The sequence below is a fragment of the Meriones unguiculatus genome, chromosome 16 (assembly GCF_030254825.1).
Source record: "Meriones unguiculatus strain TT.TT164.6M chromosome 16, Bangor_MerUng_6.1, whole genome shotgun sequence".
Taxonomy (NCBI): domain Eukaryota; kingdom Metazoa; phylum Chordata; class Mammalia; order Rodentia; family Muridae; genus Meriones; species Meriones unguiculatus.
The window spans coordinates 1,464,565-1,471,484 of NC_083363.1; the positions used below are offsets into that span (position 1 = coordinate 1,464,565).

The 6,920-nt window shown below is 49.6% G+C and overlaps 1 pseudogene; it reads left to right on the forward strand.

Annotated features, from left to right (window-relative positions):
* Positions 1-4,345: 4,345 nt before the first annotated feature.
* Positions 4,346-4,745, forward strand: LOC132648283 (large ribosomal subunit protein eL22-like; annotated as a pseudogene).
* Positions 4,746-6,920: the final 2,175 nt, after the last annotated feature.

The window sequence follows — 6,920 nt, forward strand, 5'->3', positions numbered from 1 at the left end:
AGGAGATGAGGGAGGGAGGGTGGGATTGGGAGGGAATGAGGGAGTGGGATACAGCTGGGATACAGAGTTAACAAAATGTAACTAATAAAAATAATAATAAAAAATAGAAATCTCCAGGAAACACAGATAGTGAGGAGCAGGCTGCTCACGAGGCTGTGGCAGGATAACGGGGTGCTTCAGCGGGATGTTGGGCACTCAGCTGCTCTACAAAGGTGAGTCACAGCATCTGAAATTCTCACCATCACCCCTGCGCACCCATGTCCCAGGTGCATGGAGCGCCACATTTCCTGAGGTTCCTTGTGTGAACTGGACCGATGTTGGCCTAGACACCTCCCGATGAGAAAGGCCTGGAACAGGAAGCCAGGGAAGGAGATGACACAGCAGGACATGGACCTAGCTGTCCTCACCTTTCCTGGCACACTGCCCCACCCCCACCTTCCACAGACACTTTAGGGTGGGAATGAAGCCGGAAGAGAAGGCGGCTGGGGAGCCACAGCCTCTTGGGTTTGGGCCCTCCTCACGTTGACCTGCCCCACAATAGGGCTGGCAGCCCTCAGAGTAACGGACCCTGGGTGAGGCTAAACAGCAGTTACAGACAACACAGACACAGTCATTTCATTCTTAGTTTTGTTAAAAAACAAAAACAACTCTGATAAACAGGAATCAGTTCAGGAGTGGTGGTGCCGCAGAGGGAAGCGTGGACAGGACAGGAGGAGGGCTGTCAGGGGCGGGGGCATCTCCCTGATCCCGGGGTCTCTTCTACAAGACAGACTGCCACAGTGCAGAAGGGTGACTCCTCTACCGTGTCTGCTCAACTGAGGAAAAACACAGCAGTCACAGTGAGACACAGACACACACACACACACACACACACACACACACACACACACGGGCTCTCTCCTTCCAGTCCTCACAGATTGACACACCCTGGGCCCTGGAGAGGTCAGGGTCCCTCCTGCCTCCCAGATTGGCATGCCCTGGTGAACTGTGGCACGCCTGGCCAACCCAGCCCCAGAAGTCCCAACACTAGCAACGCCTAGCTCAACTCAGTGTGCAAGATAATCTCTTGAACCTCTGGGGAAAAATCACAAACCAAAGGAGGAAGTGAGTTCTTCCTAGCAGAGGAGAGGAAAAAGCTCTCTTGGTTCATAGGAAGCGGTTCCTTTGGGTACTGGGGCAGAGAGCACACGTTCTGCTTTTTGACAGGAAAATGGGTTTGCCTAGCCCATTCGATCCATCCCTCCATCATAATAAGGCCTGACATTAGCCACTGACTCACAGTTACAGACCCCTCACTTCCCTCAGCCCAGCACAGGCGGCTGATCTGCAGGGCACCAGGTCCCTGAATAGAAGGATCTCCTGTTCGCCATGGAGCAGAATGTCTTCTTCCTGGTAAGCAGATCTGGGGTCTGTACCAGGTGAGAGAGCCAGGAGAAGACAGTTTGGGGAGGGGACAGGCCAAACCCCCCCATGTGGCTGGTTGCTCACTATTGAGGGGTTCAGGGTGGCATGGAAGGCCTGAGTTGGGACCTGGGAGTGGAAAACCTTTTCCCATGATGAATTTTTGCTAGCAGAGGTCGACATTTCTTTTCTGTAACCCTCTCTGATCGCACGGTCAGCTCTCATACCTCAGCCTTTCTTTCTTTCAGTCTTAGAGGCTAACCTCACTCCAGGACCCTTGCTCCCGTTACACAAGGCAGCATGGGCACACTGAACAAAGTGGGCGGTCCACCTTTAGTCCTGGCAGAGGCTTTGCAGCGCCTCTCAAGGCCAGCTGCTCAGGGCACCTTGTCCCTGCTTGTCCGCTTGAAGCACCTCTCCTTGACTGTCAATTGGAGCGTATTTTCTAAAGTCCTCATGGCCTCCGTGCAATCTTGATTGAGGGGCCCCTCTAGTAGAGCTGACGCTGCTGCCTCCTTCCCCACGCAGGCCTGAGGCTTTTCTCAGAGCTCCCCTCTCTGTGAGGCAGGGAATGCTTCCCTACACCGGCTTCTTCTTTCTGCCCCTGGGACACTTCTCCCTCCAGGCTGAGACTCCTTTGGTTCTCCTCCAATCCCAGGCTTTGGAAGACTGCGGCCATAGTGGTCACCACAGGAGGGTTGGGAGCCGCGTCTCTCTGGCTCTGCTGAGTAGCTTTTCTGTCACATCTGGGGGGAAAAGAGGGAGAGAACTGGAGCATGTGGAGGGCAGAGTGTATAATGGTGGTGAAGGGGGTGTGTGGAGGGGAATGGGCCTATCTTGAAGAATCCTCAGGCAGTTTGTCATAGGAAGTCTTAGAAAGGAGCCCTGACAGAGACAAGAGTGAGCTAGGATGCCCAGTCCCTCTTTCCTCCCCGCATTTCTGGAGTCTCAGTGTCAGGGGACTTTGTATGGGTGCTCTCTACCCCATGACCCAGGCGGCATTCTGCAGCTCTGCTATCCACTTCCTGTAGTTTCCTCGTGAAAACCTGCCCTTCTTCATGTATGTTTCTTTCCCCCACATCCTTGCCAGCACTCCCTTTCTTTGTTATCTCATGTAACTAACAACTGTCCTCACTTACCTCCACCCTCACCCTCTCCTCAGAAGTCTGTGGGAGCCTCTGTGGGGGCTATTCAGTGTCTCTGAGCCATGCCTGCTTCCCCGGCACTCACACGCCTCAGTTTTCCCCAATCAGACACAGCATAGGTTTTGCAAATTAATTAATTTATTTATTCACTTTACAACTCCCTCCTTTCTCTCCTCCTGGTCCCACCCTTCCCCCCTTTGTTGTTCCTCAGAGAAGGGGAGCCCCCTCCCCAGCTCACTAAGTTGCATCAGGAATGAGCGCATCCTCTTCCCCTGGGGTCTGTAGAGGCAGCGCCTCCAGGGGGAAGTGATCAGAAAGGAGGCAACAGAGTCCATGTAACAGACAGTCCCTGCTCTTCCTTGCTAGAGCACCCACATTAAGCCTGAGCTGCCCATTGGCTACATCTGTGTAGGGGGTCTAGATCCAGTCTATGCATGGTCCGTGGTTGGTGCTTTAGTCTCCCTAGGACTCTCTGAGCTCTGGCTAGGTGGCTTTGTTGGTCTTCTTGTGGAGCTCCTGTCCCCTTCAGGTTCTTCTGTCCTTCCTCCCTCACACCCACCACTATTCCCCAAGACTCCCTGTGCTTTGCCCAATGTATGGGTGTGAGGCTCAGCATCTGTTTGGAACCACTGCTGGGTGCAGCCTCTCAGAGGACAGCTCTGCTAGGCTCCAGTCTGATATGGAGTCCTTTAATTGGCTTGGGAGCTGGAGTTCCATTAATGACCTACAGCAATATTTCCCTGGCCTGAGTCATCTCCTAAACTCCCTTAGTTTTCCTTTTACCTTTTGACATTTGCAGGGAGTTCACAACCCCAGTGAGTGTCAGTTTGTAACTTTCTAAAATCAACTGTTCCGCATGTGTCTGTCTCAGTTTCTTTCTCCATGACAAGAAAGTATCTTGTCTGACAGGATACTCTGACAAAAGCAGCACCAGAGAGAAAGTGTGTAGCTGGCTCACAGCTCCTGGGTTGGCCAGGGAGTCAGGAAGCAGCAGCAGCAGCTCACCCACCCTTCGTCCACCAGGAAGCAGAAAGCTCCAGAGGCCAGGCTTGGCTAACACTCTCCCCTCTATGCTGCACGGGACAGCTGCCCATAGTTACTAAATGGCAAAAAGGGTCTTCCAGACTCATCGCCATCAAGAAGATGCCTCCCAGGCTTGCCAGGAAGCAACTTCATCTTAAACTTCCCTGGGGTGAGCCTGCGTGCACTCTCCTAATAGAGTCTGGATTCTGTCACTTTGGAGATCAACACTGACCATCACAATCTCATTGAACACTGACATGACACAGTTATTTCTTCCATCCTTGAAACTCCTGCTAGGTTTTCTGAAGGTCAGTTTCTGTTTTCCCTGCTGCCTAGGCACCTTGTCCCTTGCTGGGCCTGTTTCACTATCACCTCCCCTCCTACCTCTACCCGCTTTCCTGGTGAGCCTGTTAACCCACACAGGTGAGAGTCAACATCCCCACAGTTCCCAAATCTTTGGTTGAAGGGGTCTGGTAATGGAATTTTGCCTCCTGGCCTTGGCAGATATGGGTCTAACCTGAAGTTCAGTTTCTCAGAAACTGACCTTGGCAGCTTCTCCAGCAGAGTGCTCTTCTCCTGAGAACTAGGTAACAAACTCCATGCAACCTTTAAACCAGAGAGCAAACTTTGTGTAACCTTGAGTGAATCCTCAGATGCTTTGCCAAGTGAAGCAGATGAGCTGTTATCGTGAGAAAGTTGCTTGTGTTTTTTTGCTTTAAAAAAGCTGCTTGAGGCTGTGCGCTGCGGGCTTTTCGCGCCTGCGTAGTGCGCCCCCTCCCTTTCCGCCTCCTCTACCGCCATGGCGCCAGTGAAAAAGCTTGTGGCGAAGGGGGGCAAAAAAAGAAGCAGGTTTTGAAGTTCACCCTTGACTGCACCCATCCTGTAGAAGATGGAATCATGGACGCTGCCAATTTTGAGCAGTTCCTCCAGGAGAGAATCAGGTGAATGGGAAAGCTGGGAATCTTGGCGGAGGGTTGTGAGCATCGAACGGAGCAAGAGTGAGATCACTGTCACCTCTGAGGTGCCTTTCTCCAAAAGGGATTTGAAATATCTCACCAAAAAATATTTGAAGAAGAAAAAAATCTTCGAGACTGGTTGCGTGTTGTCGCCAACAGCAAAGAGAGTTATGAATTGCCTTACTTCCAGATTAACCAGGATGAGGAGGAGGAGGAGGAGGAGGAGGAGGAGGAGGAGGAGGAGGAGGAGGAGGAGGAGGAGGAGGAGGAGGAGGAGGAGGAGGATTAGGACACATTGGTCTGGAATGTGTTGTATTAATTCATAAATAAAATTTAGGAACACACACAAAAATAAAAAAGCTGCTTGAGTGCCTAAAAAACGAGTCTTGCTCAGAACCCTGTCTTGACTTCCTTGTTCATGTCTCTTCCCCTTTCACTCCCACCCCTTCTTTCAGATAGACCCTGCTCGACTTGCCCACAGGACAGACAACTTGGACTTCTCTCTTTTTCCCTTTCTTTCTTTCTTTCTTTCTTTCTTTCTTTCTTTCTTTCTTTCTTTCTTTGTCTATTCACATGTTTGTAGAAAACATCTTTCAACTGGTGAAAACAGACAAAGATAACCATGAGAGAAGCAGGTGATGCCCGTGCTTTGCAATAGTGGAATTTTTCCTCATTTACAGGGAAGAACTAGGTGAACTAGAGATCACCTGGTGAGCAGGAACCCCTGAGCCTCCAGGAGGAGGATCCATGCCAAGGGCACAGCAGCCCTCACAATGACCAGGGAGACTAAATCATCCCGCAGGGTACACAGCACATTGGGATAACAGCCCCAGAGGCTGCAGACTGCTGGGGCCACTGCAACCCTGCAGTGGGTGGTCAGACAGGGTGAGGCCACTTGAAGCAAGACTCTCAGGGATCAGAGGCCCCAGTTTCCATCCCCAGCCCATGTGTGGATCCAACTACCCAGAGTGCCTAGATTTGAACTGTGTACCACAGAGCCTGGCTAGGAAACACTCATTTCATCAGGACATAGGCACCGTCCTCTGCTACACATCCAGAAGATGCTGAACAAGGGCTGGAGGGATGGTTTACAGGTTAAGAGTGTTGTCTGCTCTTTCAAAGGTCCTGAGTTCAAATCCTAGCAACCACGTGGTGGTTCATAGCCATCATAGCCATAGCCTGTCTTCTTGCAGGTGTACATGAGACAGAACATTGTATACATAATAAATAAAGAAATATTTTTAAAACACTGAACAAATTCCTAAGACATCTGAAGCAGCTGGAAGTTTTGCTCTTTGGGAGGTGGACTCTATGAGGAGGTAAAAGGCTGGAGGGGAGGTGATGGCCAGCAGAGTGGTTAGAAAGGTGAGAGAGTAAGCCAATCAGCGCTCAGCGTGGACTAGTCTGTTCCAGGCACCCAAGCCACAAATGTCCTGCACTGTGCTGCCAGCTGCCAGAAAATTTTCAAGGAGCTTACTCAGAAAACCAAACAAAATACAGTTTCAGCATCAAGATATGGACTCTCAAGTTTAAAGCTCACCTAGTATTGATTCAGCCTAAGAGCATCTTGATCTGGTTTATTGTCTCTGCCAGTTAAAGACCTTGAAGGCAGGAAAACCCTCAAGAGCAATTGCTAGCAGCCCAGGAGTCTCAAATCCCAGCACTTGCAGCCTGTCTACAAAGAGAGATCCAGGACAACCAGGGCTAATATGCTAGAGAAACTGAAATGATGATGCACACAACATCATTATATATATATTATATAAAAAAGGTTTATTGGATGGAGATGGAGAGAGGAAAATATAGGGATAGATAGATAGATAGATAGATAGATAGATAGAAGATGGCAGAGGGGAGAGGGCACTCCAACAGAGAAAAGGAAGAGAGGATGAGAGCAAGAGAGCAAGATAGCTCAATACAGAGCTCAGGACAGAGAAATAAGAGGATCCTGCACAGCTATTAATAGCTATTTATAGCTCCTGAGTCTACCTGGGTGGGGGCACATGATGACAGTATAGGTTACTCAACAATGCATAATCAGGCTGCCTAATTACTAACAGAAACCTTTTGAAGAAGAAGAAGAAAAGGAGAAAGAGGAAAAAAAAGGAAAAATAGGAAGAAGAAGAAGGGGAAGAAAATGAAGAGGAAGAAGAATATGAAGAAGAGGAAGAGGGAAAGGAAGAAAAGGAGAAGGAAAAAGAAAAAGAAGTGAAAGAAGAGGAAAAGAGGAAAAAGAAAGAAGTGAAAGAAGAGGAAAAGGGGAAGAAGAAGAGAAGGAAAAAGAGAAGAAGAGGAAGAAGAAGAAAGAAGAAAATCAAGAAATGAGGAAGAAGAAGAAAAAGAAGAAGAGGAAGAAGTAGAAGAAGAGAATGAGGACAAGCACAAGGAAGAGGGA